Source organism: Pinus tabuliformis, chromosome 6 (genome assembly GCF_031772625.1).
Source record: "Pinus tabuliformis cultivar Carrire ecotype Pingquan chromosome 6, CPIR1, whole genome shotgun sequence".
Lineage (NCBI taxonomy): Eukaryota > Viridiplantae > Streptophyta > Pinopsida > Pinales > Pinaceae > Pinus > Pinus tabuliformis.
Window position 1 is genome coordinate 1,347,855,841 of NC_142292.1, and position 19,065 is coordinate 1,347,874,905.

At 44.9% G+C, this 19,065-nt stretch overlaps 1 protein-coding gene across 1 annotated transcript in view; it reads left to right on the top strand.

The window, feature by feature from the left end:
• The window catches only part of LOC149263628 (protein TORMOZ EMBRYO DEFECTIVE-like), a 306,527-nt gene that overhangs the window by 175,794 nt on the left and 111,668 nt on the right, over window positions 1–19,065 (top strand). The gene's annotated exons all lie outside the window — the stretch shown is intronic.

Sequence of the window (19,065 nt, forward strand, 5' to 3'; positions counted from 1 at the left end):
TCCCATATGCCATATACTTTGTCAGCAAAAACTTATCCAAGGCAGAACTGAATTATACTGTAACTGAGAAAGAGTTCTTGGCCGTGGTCCATGCCCTGAACAAGTTCCGCCACTACATCACTGGCTATCAAACATTTGTACATACTGATCATGCTGCAATTAGATATTTAATGAATAAACCAGATGTGAATGCTCGTATTATTAGATGGTTACTTCTGTTGCAGCAGTTTGATTTGACTATCGTTGACAAACCAGGTAAAGAAAATGTTGTTGCTGACTTCTTGTCTAGACTGGATTTACCTGTTGGTGAAGATGGAACAGTGGACGACCAGATGCCAGATGAACATCTATTTGCTATCTCAGTACTCTCTCTGTGGTTTGCTGATATAGCAAACTATCTGGTCTCAGCATAGTTCCCTCCGCATCTATCTTCAAAAGAGAAAAGCAGAATTGTGAGGAAGAGTGCCTCATTCACTTGGATCGGGGGCAACCTGTTCAACCTTGGCCCCGATCAGATCTTAAGGCGTTGTGTAAGGGAGGAGGAAGTTTTTGACATCCTCCTAACCTGTCATGATGGGCCTTGTGGAGGACATTTTGCAGCCAAGAGGACTGCCTTCAAAATTCTACAGGCAGGCTACTATTGGCCCACGCTTCATCAAGATGTCAAGAGATATATCAGCCAATGTGACCGATGCCAAAGGATGGGGAAGCCGACCCTAAGGGACGAAATGCCTCTCCAACCTCAAGTGACTCTTGAACCATTTGAGAAGTGGGGTATGGATTTTGTGGGTCCTATCAACCCTCCTTCAAGGCAAAGGTCTTACATCATTGTGTGCACAGACTATCTGAAAAAGTGGGCAGAAACCAAGGCAATCAAAGCAGCGACAGAAGAAAAGGTGGCTGAGTTTTTAAGAGAAAACATCTTCTACAAATTTGGCTACCCAAGAGAGTTAGTCACCGATCAAGGAAGCCAGTTCACCTCCAACTTAATTGAAGACTTGCTTGCTCATCACAAGATCAAGCATAGGACTTCCACCCCCTATCATCCTCAAGCAAATGGGCAGGTGGAATTCATCAATAGAGCATTAGAAGGGATTTTGACTAAGGTGGTGAGCAGCAGCAGAAAGGATTGGGCAGATCGCCTGGTTGAGGCCACCTGGGCTTACAACACCACTTGGAAGACCACAACCGGCTTCACACCTTATGAACTGGTCTATGGGAAGAGAGCTTTGTTGTTAATTGAGTTCGAGTACGACACATTGAGGATGGCAGCTCAGCTGGACCTAGATCTCAGCCATGCCCAACAAGAGAGGTTATCGCAGCTGAATGGGCTAGATGAACACCGAATGCAGGCCCTTCTCCACTCAGAAGTGGTTCAACTTCAAAGGAAGATATGGTATGACCAACACCTCAATGACAAGCAATTCCAACCGGGAGATTGGGCGTTGCTGTATGATTCCAGACATAAGGATTTCAAGGGGAAGCTCAGGACAAGATGGCTAGGACCATATGCAGTGGAGAAGTGTAATGATAATGGGTCTGTTCTTATTCGGACCATTGATGAGGAAGCCATCCCCATGCTCGTCAATGGGCATCGACTAAAGATCTACAGGAAACCTCTTTCGAGGCAAGAGTTCATCAAAACTGTGGAAAAATCAGTGCTGGTCATAGAGAAGGGTTCTGCCTCTGTTTTGGGCATACCCTGAGCATCATAAAAACAAAATAAAAAAAAATAGATATCTATATCTATATCTATATATATATATATAATAATAATAATAATAATAAAAAGATCCTTGGGTGAAAACCTTTCTGAGGCTCCCAAGGCAGATGGTAGGGGTGAAAACCTCATTGAGGCGCCCCTGCTGTCTCTCTGAAAAATTGGAACAAAAAAAAAAGACCCTTGGGTGAAAACCTCTCTGAGGCGCCCAAGGCAGATAGTAGGGGTGAAAACCTCATTGAGGCGCCCCTGCTGTCTCCAAAAAAAAAAAAAAAAGAACAAAGGAAAAGAAAAAAAAGGAAAAAAAGGATGCAGAAACAGAAAAACAGGCTCAATCTTTGGAAATTAATGCAGGTTGCAGGTATTCCATGCAAAAAAGAGGCCTCTCAACTCAAGAATAAGGGTCCCTACCATGCTACCAGGCGACCTCACCAGCATTCCCTCCATAAACACTCATCTCTTCCAAGGTTTGGGCACAATCTGGTCATAGTTTAACCTTCTACAGTAAGCTACAGGGCTTTCTACAGGAAGTTCTGTATTTCTACAGGAAACTTCCTGTAGAATTTTTGGACGGGCCAGGACCGACTATGTAGAAGAATTTGAAGCCCAATAAGGAGGCATGAAACCAATGTTTTTCTCCATCACCCATTGCTGTCGCCTCCCTTCACCACCATTGCTGCCATACAATTGAAATACCTGCATAGTCATACCAGAACGTTGGACTCTCAGAAGAAATAAATTTCAATGGAAAATAAAGCATGCAGAGGCCCAATGCGCTACCTGTTAAGGCGATCTGGCTAGAGCACACACCATGAAGATACCTGCAACTCATGAAGTCGGCACATGCACCATCCACAGCCAGGAAACCGGTCTCGCAACCAGCAGTAGTCAATAAAAAGGAGCTCCCGTGCTTGTGCACGAAGCAGCAGCAAGCGGATCCGTCACCCCTCGTCCTGAAGCATGTGAAAAATCACGTCCACGGCCGCACAGGTAAGTGCCTCACCCTGTTTCGTCAAATTACATAAACGATGCTCTAAAATGTGTGTAAATATGAAAATGAATGGATTGAACAAGTCGGGTAGCCATTCAACTGGCCACCACAACCAGCCCGACGGCCTCGTCCGATCCGAAAAGCTTTGGTTGTGTCGACGAGACAGGAAATGGACACGTGGGAAGCGTCCAGTCGGAGAGAAGCGACGATCTAACAGGAGTGGCGGCGGTAGATATACAGGGAATGATTCGGCGGTCAGGCAGACATGCAGCGGAATGATAGCAGGTGACGTCGGCCAACGGGCCGACGGGGACAGCTCACCCCCGCGCCACGAATTCCGCAGAAATTCAAATCCGCCGGCTAGATCACGTATGGCGCACTGCACTCATTTATTCTCAACCGCTTTGCAGCCGAGTACGCATCCTAAATTTTCTGAAGGCTGTTACTTTGAGTTCTCGGCCTGTTCCAACGTCCTGTTGCTGCACAGAAGGCCCAGAACCACTGAAGCGCTCCCCAGAACCCGTGCACGACTTCTACAGGAAGCTGCGCTACAGGAAGCTCAACGTTACGGAGGAAATTGAACTGTTCACGTCGAAGGTGGCAATTCTGGAATGAGGTAAGCCTGAACATAGTCCTCCCATGCAATTGGTTCGAAAGGTGGTGAAGTCGACGTGTTAAAGGGGTAGGAAACCGTGAATTACAGTCTGTGCATGAATTTGCAAGCGTCTTCTTATTGCTGCATGAGAATTGTCGTCGTAGTGTGTATGCAGGATTTTCTCCAGGGTTTGATTCATAATTGAGCCACTGTCAAGGCTCACTCGTAGACAGTCGTGAATTTTATAAACTGTGTGCATAACAGAGGCATAGCTCTGCGCTCTGTCTAAGGAAATCCCAAAGATCCACTTTTGTATACGAGCAGGCAAGCTCAGGCCAACACAGCAAGCTTTTACCATGCCGGGTGGGTTCATTAGAAAAGAGCCTACAGACTCAAAGAAGCTACGGGAAACCCCTGAGGTGGTGGACCTGTTTTCTCGTGCACGGTGGATGTCATTCTGTGACAAGCTTCAAGGTCACGATGACGAGGTTGCAGAAGAATTCCTGCGATCCTTGCAGCCAAAGTCAAAGACGTTGGCCATTGTCAACTTTAGAGGATTGACCCTCAGACTCACCCCACAGTTCATTAGCAGAGTCACTGATCTACCGATGGGGGTACCTTGGGATAAGGAGGAGAGAAAACTGGGTCAGAAAGCTAAGGAGTTCTTTTTGCCAGAGGAACAATTCTCAGAAGACAAGAATGGAGTTCGAAGAACCAGCCTACAGCCGTTCTGGAGTGAGGTCAGCCTCCAAATTATGAAGTATATCACGTGCGAGGGGCGATTCAGCATCGTGTATGGATATCATTTCCGGTTGCTCACAGAACTTAGGCACCAAATGGACCTACCCTCAGAGAAAAAGTTGAGCATTCCTTACTTCCTCCTGCAGTCCATGACTGAGTGTGCCACCAAATTGAGAGAGGGAACGCCAGACCAGATAGCCCATCATGGGCTCATTAAGCTCCTCGTGGAAGATGCACTCCACACGTACACTGTCCCTCTCTCCTGGGAAACCTTTCGAAATTTGACTAAGGATGATGACATCCAAATGTTGGCTGAGGAGCTCACCTCCTCCAGCAGCGAGGAGAAGGAACACACTCAAGCAGAGAAGAAAGGTAAAGGCCGAGAAACTCTGGCCAAATCACCAAAGAAAGAACAGAAGGGAAAGCAAGAGAAAAATCAAGCTGCCAAAACAGAGGGTGACAAAACCACACTAACACCCAGGGAGAAAAGACTACAGAGTAGGGTGGAAAGGACTGAAAAAGTCCACATCAGTGAGGGAACCTCTAAGGCAGCCTCAACAAAGTTAAAAGAAAAAGCACCCTCAGCCAAGCAGGCTAAAACGGTGCCGCCTGTTTCTACAGGAAAGTTGAAAACGACTTCTACAGGAAGCCAGAAATCAGCCACTACAGGGCTTTCTACAGGAAGTCCTGAGAAAGGAAAACAGAAGGAGAAAACGGCTGAAATTCTTGCTAGGGAGGCAGCAGCTGTGCTGGCCACCCTAAGTACCTCTCCCAAGCCAAAGGATAAACGAAAGAGGGAGAATCCTCTGTATTTCAAAGCAAGGAGTGTAAGAATTAAAACCGGCAGGCCCCAACCTCCATCCAAAGACCCAATTACCATTGAAGACACCCCTACCTCGCCAAAGGAGAAGTCCCCCTCCAAAGTATCAGTCACTTATGAGCAGGGGAGCCCGAAGACAACTACCTGGAGGGAGAGAATGGAAAGGTCAGCTTCAAAAACCCCTCTACAGGATGCTGAAGCAGTTCTACAGGAAACATTAGCCAGGCTCAAGGAGACCGAAAGAATGGAGGGGGAGGCAGCCACATCACCACAAAGGGAAGAAGAGGTAGAACACATTATGGAGCCTAGCCCCCAGCCCAGTTTGAGCTCTTATTATAACTTTTTGGAGGCTGGGAAATTATTCCACAGAAATTCACAGTGCCGCTTTTCTTTGCGCTGGAGGAAGAAAGAGTGAGGACCCACACATGGATGAGGATAGCTAAATCTAAAGGAGTAGCAGATATAGGCCCCTTGGAGGAACAACTCAAGGAGGCAAGAAGGGAATTAGCTATGGCAAAACACGTGGGAAACTGCCAACGAGTATTTCTACAGGAAGAGAATGAGAAGCTCAAACTGCAGCTATAGGAACAGAGGAAAGAAAGGGGCACAGCATCAGAGGACATTACAGCAGAACCTCAAGGCAAAGAAGGAATGCACGCTGATGTTGAGGAACTAATCCAGCTACTCCAGGAAAGGTAATTGCAAGCAAACATAGAGATACAAGCTCTCAAACAGCAAGTGCAAGAAAAAGAGGCACAACTGGCCTGCATGGCCAGTTGGGATATGGATGCCCTGCAATGTAGGCAGTCGGCCAAATCTTATGGCCTATACCTACGGGACCAGTGGCTGCAATTCCAAATTAATGCATTAGCACAGAGGGGTATCTCCCAGATCCAAAACCCCCAGCAGTTCACAGATTTATGCAACAGCAGCTCAACAGAGGACAAGGCCAAGCTATCAGGGTTCTACCTCCATAATGTGGCCCTTCCTAACGTAACTTCATGGGACCCCAACACAGTCGTGGGAGATATGCAGCTGATGGCATTTACGTCATGGTTAAACCACGAAGAAAAGAGAACGACAGAGGTCAAAGATGTTATGAACCGAGAGTTACATGAACCACTGTTAATTAGAGCAGAGTCAGGGGACCCCACTGCATTGATATCCACCCACCAACACCTAGCAACCAACCCTCAGGCTTTATTAAAATACATGGATCAGCAGGCTCAGGCTATAGCACATTTTGAGGATATGGAGCGATTATTAGGGGACAATTGTGTTCATGCTTGCACCCGAAGGTGGAACACATTGTCCCACAGCCTCAAAATCAGGGAGTATCACACTCCAACTAGAATGAGGGAGGGCCTAGTACGGGTACCTCTCTACAAGAAGTCCATGCAGAACCTCCAGGCCAGCTGGATCGACCTCAAGCTAAGCCCACCTTTGCTTTTGGGATTGGTAGAAGGAAGCACAAAAAAAGAAGAGCATAAGCAGTGGGAAGAGGTGGAAAAGAAGGCCGGGTTCCATGACAGTGAGGAGGATACTACTTCAGAAGCCTGGGATGTGAGAGTGGCGGTTAAAGCAATGAAGGACGAGGAGCTGGACTAGTTGCTCAGGGATGAGCAATCATTTTAGCAGGGGGGTGATGATGAGCCCCAAATTTGGTAACATTTTGGGCTCATTTGGCCTAATTATCCCTGTTCAATCCTTCATTTTTCATAACTTATGCATTATTTTTTAGTATGTTTATGTCATTTGTACGAATAAGGGTAGTCACTATTCCTAGGTGGCTAACACGTGCTCATTTCAGGATTTTTTGACACATGTTGGAGCAAAACCGAGCAGACATGGGCTAGGAGACAGCCAAGCTTGGGTTGAGGATTCGTAGGGGGGTTGTCTATGGCATTAAATAGCCTCCCTCGGGATCTTCACCCCCAACTCCGAGCTCCAAAGGCCACCAAAACCGGATCTAGAAGGCAGCCAAACAGATTTTTTGAAGGAGCTATTCACTCACAGTTTGGGCAGCCAAGTCCCATAGATTTAGGAGGCCAGCTAGGGCCTCGTGATGTATAAATGTTAAGGCCTCACAGCCTTCGAAAATGACTTTTGAAAAACTCTTGCATATTTTGCACTACAGTGCTGCTAGTTCTGTTTTGTTCTTTTGTAGCCATTGTTGGCATAACTCTTGACTTATGATTATTTTTTGATAATGAGAAGCAGTCAGATTTGATATCAGCTCTGAATTTTCTATAGGAACCATAGCTCTCGGGGTTGGGCCCAACCTGAGAGCCTAGGGCCTCCTTCTTTGTATTGTTATCTTTCCTTTAAGCACTGTGATTTTCCTTTTATGCATTTGAAACGTGGTTCTGTTGAGCAAGATTTAGTTGTGTTGGTTAAATAGGTCATTGTTGAGGAATAGAATTGCTTCAGATGTGTAGAATAGATTGATAGGATAATAAGTGATAAAGCTCCAAAAAAAAGGGTTGCCTGCACTCTCAGTTTCACCTCTCCCTTATTGGATCAAGGGCTGGAATTGCAGAAACAGTGCTGCCCAACAAAAACACTAGTTTGCTTGATCATGCAATCTTTGGTGTAATGTCTTCATTTGTAGAAGTGAGTCATGCGTTCAGACCTTTTTAGATGTTTCTTTGATTAAGTGTTGTACATGGTTCTCTTTGGAAATAAAGCTGCTGTTCATTTGTTTCGTTGACAGTTAGGATAGATTAGCTAAGATTTTGATTGTGTGCAGGATTTGGTTGATTCGGTTAAGTGTACACCGTACAGGGCATCTCCATTACTCCCTCGTCCACCTAGGCTTCGTCCAGGCCAGCTGCTCCATCTCCTAGTTAGGTTCCTCGTCTCACAACTACTTTTTTGCCCACGTAACCCTACCTTCTTGCTCTTCCATTACCTTAGCCTTCTTTAAGTCAAGTCAGCTTTCCACACCCTCTCATCACTTCATCCATCAGTCACTGGGTCATTTCAGACCCCTACCCTACCTCCCTATCCATTCATGCATCTTATCTCACTCACCCATCCTCCAAAATCCAATTTTCAAACATCCTGTAGAAATTTCTGAACATCCTGTAGAAATCCCTGGAACATCTTGTAGAACCCCTGCAGACTTCCTGTAGAAGCTCACAAGTGAGGTCGCTGGATAGCCAAACTTTGTGAAACTCTCAGGAAGGGTGTTAGGGACTCCTTAGACCCTCTCTGAACCTTCCCAACCTTTTCCAAGCATTTCTCTTCCTTGATCCCCCCCTGCAGAGTAAAAAGCCAGTTGAAACACATGCATGATAATTCTGATAACTTAGTTGAAAATACAAAAAGATGTTTCCTTCAGATAGAGGTAGCCTAGGCATGTGCATTTTACCTTCATAGAAGTAATGGCATCTCTTTTGGTAGTTTGCACTCTCTCCTTTGCATTAGTAGGACTAGCTGGTCGAATTAGGGTTTGCTAGGGTTTGTATTTCTTTTTGGCTTTCAGTTCCTTTGTGCAAGTAGATTAGCTTCCTTTGAGTTAGCTTCCATCCATCAGTTAAAAAGCTTCTTCTAAGAGCTCATAGAAGTTGGCTTAAGCCCCTAGCGGACTTGTGCCAGTTGACCAAGTGACAGCTGCGGCAAGAGCTAGTACTTGTGCATACAGCACCGTTGCTTCCAAGTTTGTTACAAACTACTGTAAAATTTTCTGTTTCCCACCCCGGTTTTCAGTTTCACCTTATTTCTCCCATGTAGTTAAATGCCCATTCCCATAACCATACATTTAACAGACTGAAAAAATAAATATTGCTGAAAACACAAATTCTGGAAATTTTTCAGAATGCTGGAAATTGCAGAAATAAAAATCAGCAATTAAAAACAGCCATAAAAACACATTTAAACTCAGTGATTTTTGGTCAACTTGACCCTGGAAAAACCCCCTACAACTCTTGGGGAAAACCAGTTTGAGAGCTCTTCTTTATTTCTGGAAAATGCCTTTTACAGAGAAAATTTTTCAGCAAAAAATCAGCAAAACAGAAATTTTTCCAGCAAGCAAACTTATTCGTTTTTCAGCTAACAGACAATCTGGAAAATGGCTGTACGAGCTGTACGGACCGTACGGATGTACGAACTGTACGGACGTACGGATGTACGAACCGTACGGACTGTATGGACAGTCGTACGGACTTGTACGGACAGACCTCGAAATTCGTGCAGAAAATCGCCTCCTCGATATTCGTGCTGAAAATCAATTTTTTCACTGTTTTGCTCACTAAATCTGCCTTTTTCTGCTTGTTCTTTGAGCTGTACGGATTTGCTGAAGTGCTGCCTTGGTATGTGTGCCAAACTGCTGCCTCTTTCTCCTCTTTGTCCAGAAATCTCCTTTGCTCTCTTGCTCTCCTTCTCCCAATCTGCTCATGAAAGAATGAATGATCTTTTTCCTCCTTTTCCTCCCTTAACCCAATCCTAAATGACTTTTGGGTGATCCCTAAATCCAATGGCTGAAATAGATTTAGATCAATGGCTGAGATTAAATGCTCATTTAAATCTCACTTTCTATTTTTTAATTCACCCCACTTTAATAAAGACCCACTTAGTCATTTATTTCCAAAGTCACTTTTCCTTTCTAATTTTTCATCGACTTTATAAAGTCACTTTAAAATTAGACTTAGTAACTTTATCACTTAAAGTCACTTTCAAATTAGATTTAACTTTATAAAAATTATAAAGTTACTTTAGGAGAAAAATTAAATTCTTTTGGACACTTTTCCCTAGGCCAAAGATCAAAGCCTTAGGGAACCACCTGTCCTCCGGTACCAAATTTCAACACTCCCTCTTACCGAGGAAGGTGTTCCTCACCACACCCATCTTGTCTCTGAAGTAGACATGCTTGCCCCGTGGTAAGGCTTTGGTAAGAATATCTGCAACCTGCTCATCAGTGGAAATATACTCAAGCTTCACAGCTCCCTTCTGAACATAGTCTCTGATGAAATGATATCTGATCCCGATATGCTTTGACCTGTCATGAAATACTGGATTCTTCGTGAGTTTAATGCAACTCTGATTATCACAGTAAATCACTGAAGGTCTCAACGGTTGACCAAATAAGCCAAACAACATCTTGCGAAGCCAGATGGCCTCACAACTAGCTAGACTGGCTGCCATATACTCTGCTTCTGCTGAACTCAGTGCTACTGACTACTGCTTCCGGCTGAACCATGACACTACTGCTGAACCCAACCCAAAACAACACCCTGAAGTGCTCTTCCTATCAGAAGCACAACCTGCCCAATCAGAATCAGTGTATCCTGCCAATCTCACTCCATCTCCCTGCCTGTAGTCCAGACCATAATCCACTGTCCCCTGCAAGTACCGCAAAATGTGTTTTGCAGCCACCCAGTGAACCTTCCTAGGCTCACACATAAACTGACTCATCGTGTTGACTGCAAAACAGATATCTGGTCTAGTGTTGACCAAATACATCAAGGAACCAATCAGCTGCCTGTACAATGTGGGATCCACCAACTCGGAATCCGAAGCATGAAGCTTCTTCCAGTTGGTGATCATCGGTGTCGACATGGGTCTACAATCCTCCATGTGGAATCTGCTAAGGATGTCCACAATATACTTCCCCTGCCCCAGGAAGAAATGCCCCTCCTCCTGCCACACCTCCAAACCCAAAAAGTAATGCATCAAGCCGATGTCCTTCATCTCAAACTACGCCGCAAGATCTCTCTTGCAGTGCTCTATGAGTCTCTCTGCACCTGTAATGATCAAGTCATCCACATACAGCACCAGAATGAGAGGCTCCTCACCAATCACAATAAAGTAAAGGTTCGGATCTGCCTCACTCTTTGTGAAACCCATCCCCTGCAAGTATGCATCTATCCTGGAGTACCAAGCTCTGGGAGCTTGCTTCAGGCCATAAAGGGCCTTCTTCAATCTGCACACATGGGACTCCTTCCCATGCACCTCAAAGCCCTGTGGCTGCTCAATGTACACCTCCTCCTGTATGAAGCCATTGAGAAATGCGGTCTTCACATCCATCTGGTGGATCTTCCAACCCATCTCTGCAGCTATCGATATAATGGAGCGGATCGAAGTATATCGAGCCACGGGAGCGAAGGTCTCCTCATAATCAACTCCCTCTACCTGTGAGAACCCTCTAGCCACAAACCTCGCTTTGAATTTCTCAATGCTGCCATCTGCATCATGCTTTACCTTGTAAAGCCATCTGGAAGTAACCATGGATTTGCCCTCAGGCCTCGGCACCACCTCCCAAACATCATTCTTCATGATAGAAGAATACTCCTCCTGCATGGCCTCTCTCCAGACCTGCTGGCTAGCTGCCTCCTCATAGCTAGAAGGCTCAGAGTCAAGGATGCTGGTAACCATCGCTGTTAAACTCACATGGAAAACATAGAATATAGGAAAGATAAATCAGTGAGTGCATATTTTTATTAACATAAGATACACATTTATAGTACAATAGGTGACTCTTGGGATTCAGATCCCAAGGTCTCTTGGACTGCTTGTCCATTCAACTTCCACGCTAACCCTTTAGGATTAGGTGTCCAACATTCCCCCCTTAATCCGAAGGGTTATGTATGAGTCCAAGAAGAGAGCTGTAATACAAAATGTGCAAAAAATGCATGGCAGCACTAGGCTGAATGTGCTCTATGAAATGTTGGTAAAAAAGGGCGGTGGTTTAAGGATGACCACCAACACTGGAATGCTTAGTGCATTTCCCGGAACTCTTCCAAAACTGGCAAGAAACTGAAGTTTTCTGCTAGAGGAAGTGATCCTATTGTTTTAAAGAGGGAAACCTTCAACCATAAAAGGGAGGTCTCACCCCGCATAAAAGGTAAAACTTCAACCTGTAAAGGGAAGTCTCAACCTGTGATGGTTTAAGGATGACCAACAACTCTGGAATGCTTAATGCAATTCCTGAACTCTTCCAAAACTGGCAAGAAGCTGAAGTCTTCTGCTAGAGGAAGTGTTCTCAATCCAACTGAAGTCATGTTCACGGGCATCTTTGTCTCTGGCTGCAACTCTGAAACTGGTTTGGCAGGTTGTGGCTCAGGCTCGCTTGATGTGACTTTGAAGCTTGTAGATGACCATCATTTCCCCCCCTGTCAGGTACAAGGTGAGAAGATGGAGAAAACTCAACTGCAAGACTGTTCAATATTCTGGAACAAGTTCTGACATGTGTTTGGAATATCTTCTTGGCTGTTGATGCCCATTGCCAAGAAGCGATCCATCCAAGATGAATCTTTGTTCTTGCAGGACGTTTGTTTTTGAAGCATCTTAGTGAAGAATGGCTGGTTTTATGACAGTGCTTACATGGATGAAGATCAAAACAGTGATCTTTCAAATGGCCAACTCGATCACAGTGTTGGCATTTCACGATCTGTTGTTTTTGTTGTTGTTGTTGCTGTGGAAGAGGGGCAGAATCTGGAACAGCTGAAGCTGAACTGTCATGAGAAGCAGGTGAACTGTCATGAATAAATCCAGCACTCTGAAACTGAATGGGCTTGGCATAGTCTGGAATATGAAAGGACAAGTCCTTGTCATATCCAAGACCAGTTTTGTGCTTGTTGTGGACAAGCTGTTCCCAAGGTCTGATGATGGGCTTGGGAAATGCAAACTGAGTTTCTGAATCTGCATGTACAACTGCTGCTTTATTGGTTTTTGGATCTGAATGAACTTGCTGCTTATGGGAGTCTATTTCACTGTTCTGAACAAAAACAGGTTCAGAATGATGACTCCTTTGTTTTATTTCTTCTTGCTGAAGCTGAGATTCAAGCTGTAAAAAATCAATCTTTTCCTGTGCATTATATAAGCATGTCTGAATGTCACAAAGAGTGTCTTTGCTAACATTTACCTTCCCACCAATAGTGGAGTGTATTAGTGTATTCAGTAACTCTAATACATCATCAAATCTAGCCATTGTCTCAACAAAGAAATGAACACTCAACTAATTCCAGCTAAGAATTTAGGCAATCACAAACAGATTTGTGTCCAGCAAGAATGAAGGGTTCAAAGTCCTTCCAAAACAGATACAATAGATATGTTTCACCCTTAAAATGCTCAGGTATACCAAGATACACTTTGTATGGATGCACAACTAAATGACTTATTCCTTCTTTGAGATCCGAACTTCAACTACAGGAATGGATTACATATACCTCTGATGTTAACTCAAATAATAACAGAGATTGGAAGCAGATGAACAGCTAATATTCAAGAGATTATTAGAGACTGATGAACTAATAACTCCAAACAGATCAATACATCACTGAAGTTTGTGTTGCAACCCTCATGAAGATGGAGAATAGCCTATGCATATTTTGATGCATCTATGCCACTGTTCAACTCCGGGCAGAGTTTCCGTCCTGACATCTCTGTTGATTCCTGTACTTTCACCATTCACCATATAGTATTTTCACACCTCTGTATATTGACCAGACTTTTAAAAAAGACAAAATATTATTCAGTCCAGCATCACCCTTTTTTTTTTTTTTTCTTCTGTTCTTTCCTTCCATCCATTTCTGGGAATAAAAAATGGCGAATGATGAATGGAAACAAGCTAATAAAGATATTAAATATTCAAAAACATTCTACAACGATACTCCTCCCTACGAGTACAGGTTATGCTTCCGAAAGTTATTCTTGAAAATTTCCCGCTAATCAGAATGCTGAAAGAACATGAGTGGAGAGCAATGGGAGTTGAACAGTCACCTACAGGCCTTGTATGTCTCTGTCAATTTCTTTGGTCGCCTCTTCCAGCGCACGCAGGACGACGGCGAAGGTGAAATCTCCGAGACCGCCTTCTGTAAATTCGATAGCCGCTGCTTACGGGTCAAGGCCACAACAAACGAAAATCTTGGATAGCCACATGAAATGTCTGTAAGATATACAGTCGTTAGATTTATAGGATGTGAATATTCGTGTTTTTTTTTCTGATGCAATAGAACAGAATGAGGGACCTCCTCGTCATCAAGCGTTCACTCTCAGCAGCTCAGCAGAACCAACTGAATACACCCGCCCACAATTACACAAAATCTCAAGACTTAGAATGTTCCCAGATGGTATCCCGTCAACATTATAAGTGGGGGCACCACAGCCAAGATCATGGTTGCAGGCAAGGATACTCCCGTTGGAAAATTCTTGTATGAGGGCGCTCTCACTAGAAATATAGCTGCAGTTGTATACAAGGATGAAAAAGAAATACGAAAGATTGCATTGAAACAATATCCTGTACTGAAAGCAGCGTCTGAGTTGCAATATGGCTACAAACTCATAAACCCAAAGAATCCAAACTCAAGACTTATGCAACCTATTTCTCAAAGACAACATTAGCATGGGAACCTTCATCAACAGCACCTCTGCATAAGCACTGAATGCGTATTTACTATTAATCTCATTAACACGACCTTGCATGAAGTTGAAGAGCTTTTGGGAGTTGTTCCGATTCACAAGTCCGTCAGACCTGAAAGTGGAAGGTGCCGATAATCGTGAAGATGGTAGTCATCCTGAAGTGGTGATTCGTTGCTGGCCAATCACTTCAACATGATATGATGCTCTTCCTCAGCACAGAGTGACTTGAACAGAAACGACGCACAAATGCTCTTTGTCAACACAAACTATTCAAAATGACTTGAACAGAAACGACCAACAATTCTTTTCCTCAACACAAACTATTCAACGCGCACTAAACATAGAGACCTCCAACGCAGCGGCAACAATCTCTATACCTTCGTTGCAGAGAAAACTTCTGAAAGACTTCACCAATATGTCAATCAATACAGCATTATAAAAAAACTGTGCAACTGCCTTTTTTTTTTTTATAAATGCGCTGCCTATTTAAATCCTCTGATACAACATTATAAAAAACTTATACCATGTCCTTCAATACAGCAAAAAACTGTGCAAGTGCTTATTTAAATGCGCTGCTTATTTAAATCCTCTGGTACTTCACATTCCATCTCCGAGCAACGTCATGGAAAGCAATAAATGAAAAGGACTGATTATATATAAAAAGAAACTTGGAGTTAATGGCAAACAGCGCCGCAAACAACCGGTGTTTACCGCTGGTCGCCTGGTCTTAAATCCGCTCCAGGTACTGCAATGCTTATAAAATCCGAAGCAATAATACCCTCCTCAACAGATATTGTTATCTATACTCCTAAGAGCACTCTTGCAAGTGCTAGAAATCATTCCCTGAGGTGCGATTATGATGACATGATCTTAGAAGCCCTCACGGCTCTGCGAGATCCCAATGGAATAGAAGTTAACACAATGCGAGTTTCATGGAGGAAAGGCATGGCGCCCACCGTGGGGCCCGAACCCACGACCACAAGGTGATTTGATTCTCTTAAAAACGGTCAAATAATTATCTTGAAAAAACTGTAATGTTGCCTCTACTCTGCAAATTATGGACAAAATACGGACATTACACGTTTTGGGTCAGCCCGTAAGTGAACCAGCATTTTGTTCTCGTTTTGGGTCGCCTACTGATCACAAAAAATTATGGTATCAGCCCGTAACCTTCTGGAGAATACGATACCAAATACCCAAACCTACACAGGCCTACGATAAACCATCTCTCAGTCGCCTACCAGCCGAGGAGAATTCGAAGAGATTCCGCAAAAGAAGTCGGACTTGCAAAACGATTTTACTTAAAATGCATCAACGCACATTCAGGCCAGAGCCAAGGCGGACTTTGCAACGATTTTACTTAAAACGCATCAACATACATTCAGTATCAATCACTGAGAACAACGCACATTTAGCAGCATAATTATGGATAGTGCGCAGTCTTCAGGACAGAGGCGCAGTCTCTGGCAGTCAGAGAGCGCAGGCCAGGCAGAGCCAGAGCCAGAGAATCAATGTCAGAGTAGCGCTCAGGACTGAGCAGCTCTCAGGACAGCAGGTTTATAGACAGTAAAGAGCGCAGGCATAATTTAAAGGACAGAGGGCGCAAGTAACGCAGAAGAGAGAGAGCGCATGTATGATTTCTTCGGTTAGACAGAGAGGCTTAAAATAGCCAGAGTCAGCAGATTTCTGGCCAACAATGAATTAATGGAGCTTTATAGGTAATGGGCAGAACTGGAAGGTCTGCACAAATGACAATTACATAGAGACCACAAAACAAGTGGCTCAAATATGAGCAGGGCCAGAATTCGCCCGCTCTGATACCATGTTAAACTCACATGGAAAACATAGAATATAGGAAAGATAAATCAGTGAGTGCATATTTTTATTAACATAAGATACACATTTATAGTACAATAGGTGACTCTTGGGATTCAGATCCCAAGGTCTCTTGGACTGCTTGTCCATTCAACTTCCACGCTAGCCCTTTAGGATTAGGTGTCCAACAATCGCCATATAACTACAAAACCTCTCAGGTGGTCTACTCTCTCTGACCGGCCTCTTCGGCTCAGCAACAGATGTGGCATCTCTCAAGGTGTCCTGAAGCCACTTGGGCTTCCTCTTCCCTGAGCATGCTTCTCCCATAGGAGAATGAAACTCCTCCTCCTCATCACCATCAGTAGCCTGAACTCCTGACTGTCTGTCTGCTGTCCTCCTGCCTGCACCTGAACCTGTAGAAGCTGAGGTACCGTGTGAACTGTCCATCAGTGGACTCCCTAGTGAACTGCTCTGTGAACTGCTCTGCATGCTGCCCGGAGCACCACCCCTCTGGCTCGGCGAGCCACTGCTCACTGATGGACCTGTCATCCTCATAGATGTACCTCCGGATCCTCCTGATCCCTGCCCACTGGATCCCTGCGACTGACTCAACTGCTGCTGAGGGTCTGGCTGATCCAGATACTCTAACTCCCGTGACCTCCTAAAGGCCCTGTCCTCCTCGAACTTCACATCCCGTCTGACAACAACTCTCCTCTGTGCAGGAATGTAAATCCGAAAGGCCTTTGAGGTCTCACTGTAGCCCACAAAGATACCCTTCTCTGCGATGGGCTCTAGTTTGGTCCTCTTCTCCTTGGGTATATAGGAGTATGTAATGCATCCAAAGATATGAAGATGACCAAGATCAGGCTTCTTCCCAGAGAAAGCCTCCTCTGGAGTCATGTGCCCCAAGGCACGATGCGGACTCCTGTTCTGCAAGTAAACAGCTGTGTTGCAGACCTCTGCCCACAAGAACAATGGCAACTCCTGATCATGTAACATGGCTTTAGCAGCCCCTATGATGGATCTGTTCTTCCTCTCTGCAACCCCGTTCTGCTGGGGGTTGTAAGGAACAGTGAACTCCCTCCTAATGCCTGCCTCCGCACAATAGTCAACAAACTCTCCAAGGGTGTACTCTCCTCCATTGTCCGACCTCAGGGACTTGATCTTCCGACCTGTCTGTGTCTCCACAAGAGCTCTGAACTCCTGAAACCGCTTGAAGACCTCACTCTTGGTCTTCAAGAAATAAATCCAGGTCCTCCTGGAGTGATCATCAATGAATAAAACATAGTACTCATATCCACTCAAGGAAACATGAGACATCCGACCGCTCACATCAGAATGAATCAAATCAAGTATCCCAGTCGCTCTGCTGTCACTGCTGGGAAAAGGGGATTTGGCAAACTTGCCCATCGCACAACCTCTGAAAGTATCATGGTGATCAGTACTGAAATCTGGCACACCTATAGTGATCTCCCGCAATGTCCTCAAGGCTCCATGAGACATGTGCCCCATCCTGCGGTGCCAAATCTCACACAGCTCAGAACTGCTAGCTCTGCTGTCGGTACTACTGCTCAATGCCAAAAGGGGCTGGAATGAAAACTTGTACACCTTTGCATGACGTACACCTATCACTCTAGCTGAATCAGTTGGAGTGCCCCTGGGATACATCAACACCTGTCCTCCCCTGAACAGTACCTCATATCCTCTGTCCTCCAAAGCTGAGAAGGATATGAGGTTCTTCCTCATCCCTGGCACATAAAGAACATCTGACACTTTCAAGGGAGGTCTGGACTCCCTCTGAAATGTCAGTGTACCCACCCCGACTGCTCTAACAACTCTGTCATCACCGAGTACTACCTCAATATCAGTGCCACTCTCTGAAAGCTCTGAGAAGTACTCCCGGACTCCTGTCATGTGGCGTGAAGCCCCACTGTCCACATACCAGATACCTGTAGATGCTCCACTAATCGAGGGAAAAGCATGCTCCCTCTGAACCTGTGTGGCAGGTGATCCTGCACTAGAGGACTCACATGTAATGAACGCAAACTCCCGGTCAAAACGACCTGCAAAGTCCTCAATCTCAGCTGAAGCTGCCACATCCTGGTTCTTCCCCTTCTTCTTCTTCTTCTCCGGACACACAACTGCATAGTGTCCCATCTTCTGACAATTCCAACACTTCACTTTGGAATAGTCCTTCTGTGAGTTACCCTGTTTACCTTTACCTTTGCCTTTGCCTCCACCACCGCTTGTGGAAGCCTGCTTCTTCCCTTTGCCTTTCTTGCCTCCTGCCACCAGTGCTACGTCCTCATCCTGCTCAATTGGCTTGGCTGCCCCAAGCTGTCCTTTCCTGATCTCTGTCTGAATGCAATCATCTCAAAACCTCTCCCATGTGGGAAGGGTCTCACGTGCACAAACCCCATCAGCAAAGTTCAACCATGAACGGGGGAGGCCATTCACTGCAATACGCACCAACTCAGTGGATGGAATGGCCTCTCCAATCGCTGCCAACTCATCTCTCACATTGGTAATCTTTGTGAGATATCCAGCTGCACTATCATTCCCCATCTTAATGTTCTTCAGCTTCTCCTTCAGGACCATCTTCCGGTTCTCATTGGTACTCTGGTAGAGATTGGACAATGCTGTCCACATTTCATGGGCATTGCTCTTTCCTCTCACATGAGGAATGCAATGGTCTTTGATTTCGTCTAGAATCAACCTCTTACCCTTGTTGTTCTTTTTATTATAAGCTGTCAACTGAGTTGCATCAGTAGACACAACAACAGGGTGCTGTGTTGTATGCACCATGATATCCCAGACTTCTGCCTCCTCAAAGATACTCTGCATTCTCTCCTTCCAAACGCTGTAATTTGTATGCCCATCCAACCTATCCTCCACCCTCAATCCCAATGACATCTTGCTGTCCTAAAACTGAAAAAATAGCACTGCTGTGGTAAAGATAAAACTGCTGTTTATGAAAAATCAGCTTGCTGGAATTTTCTGAGTGAAAAAATCAGCAGCTGTAT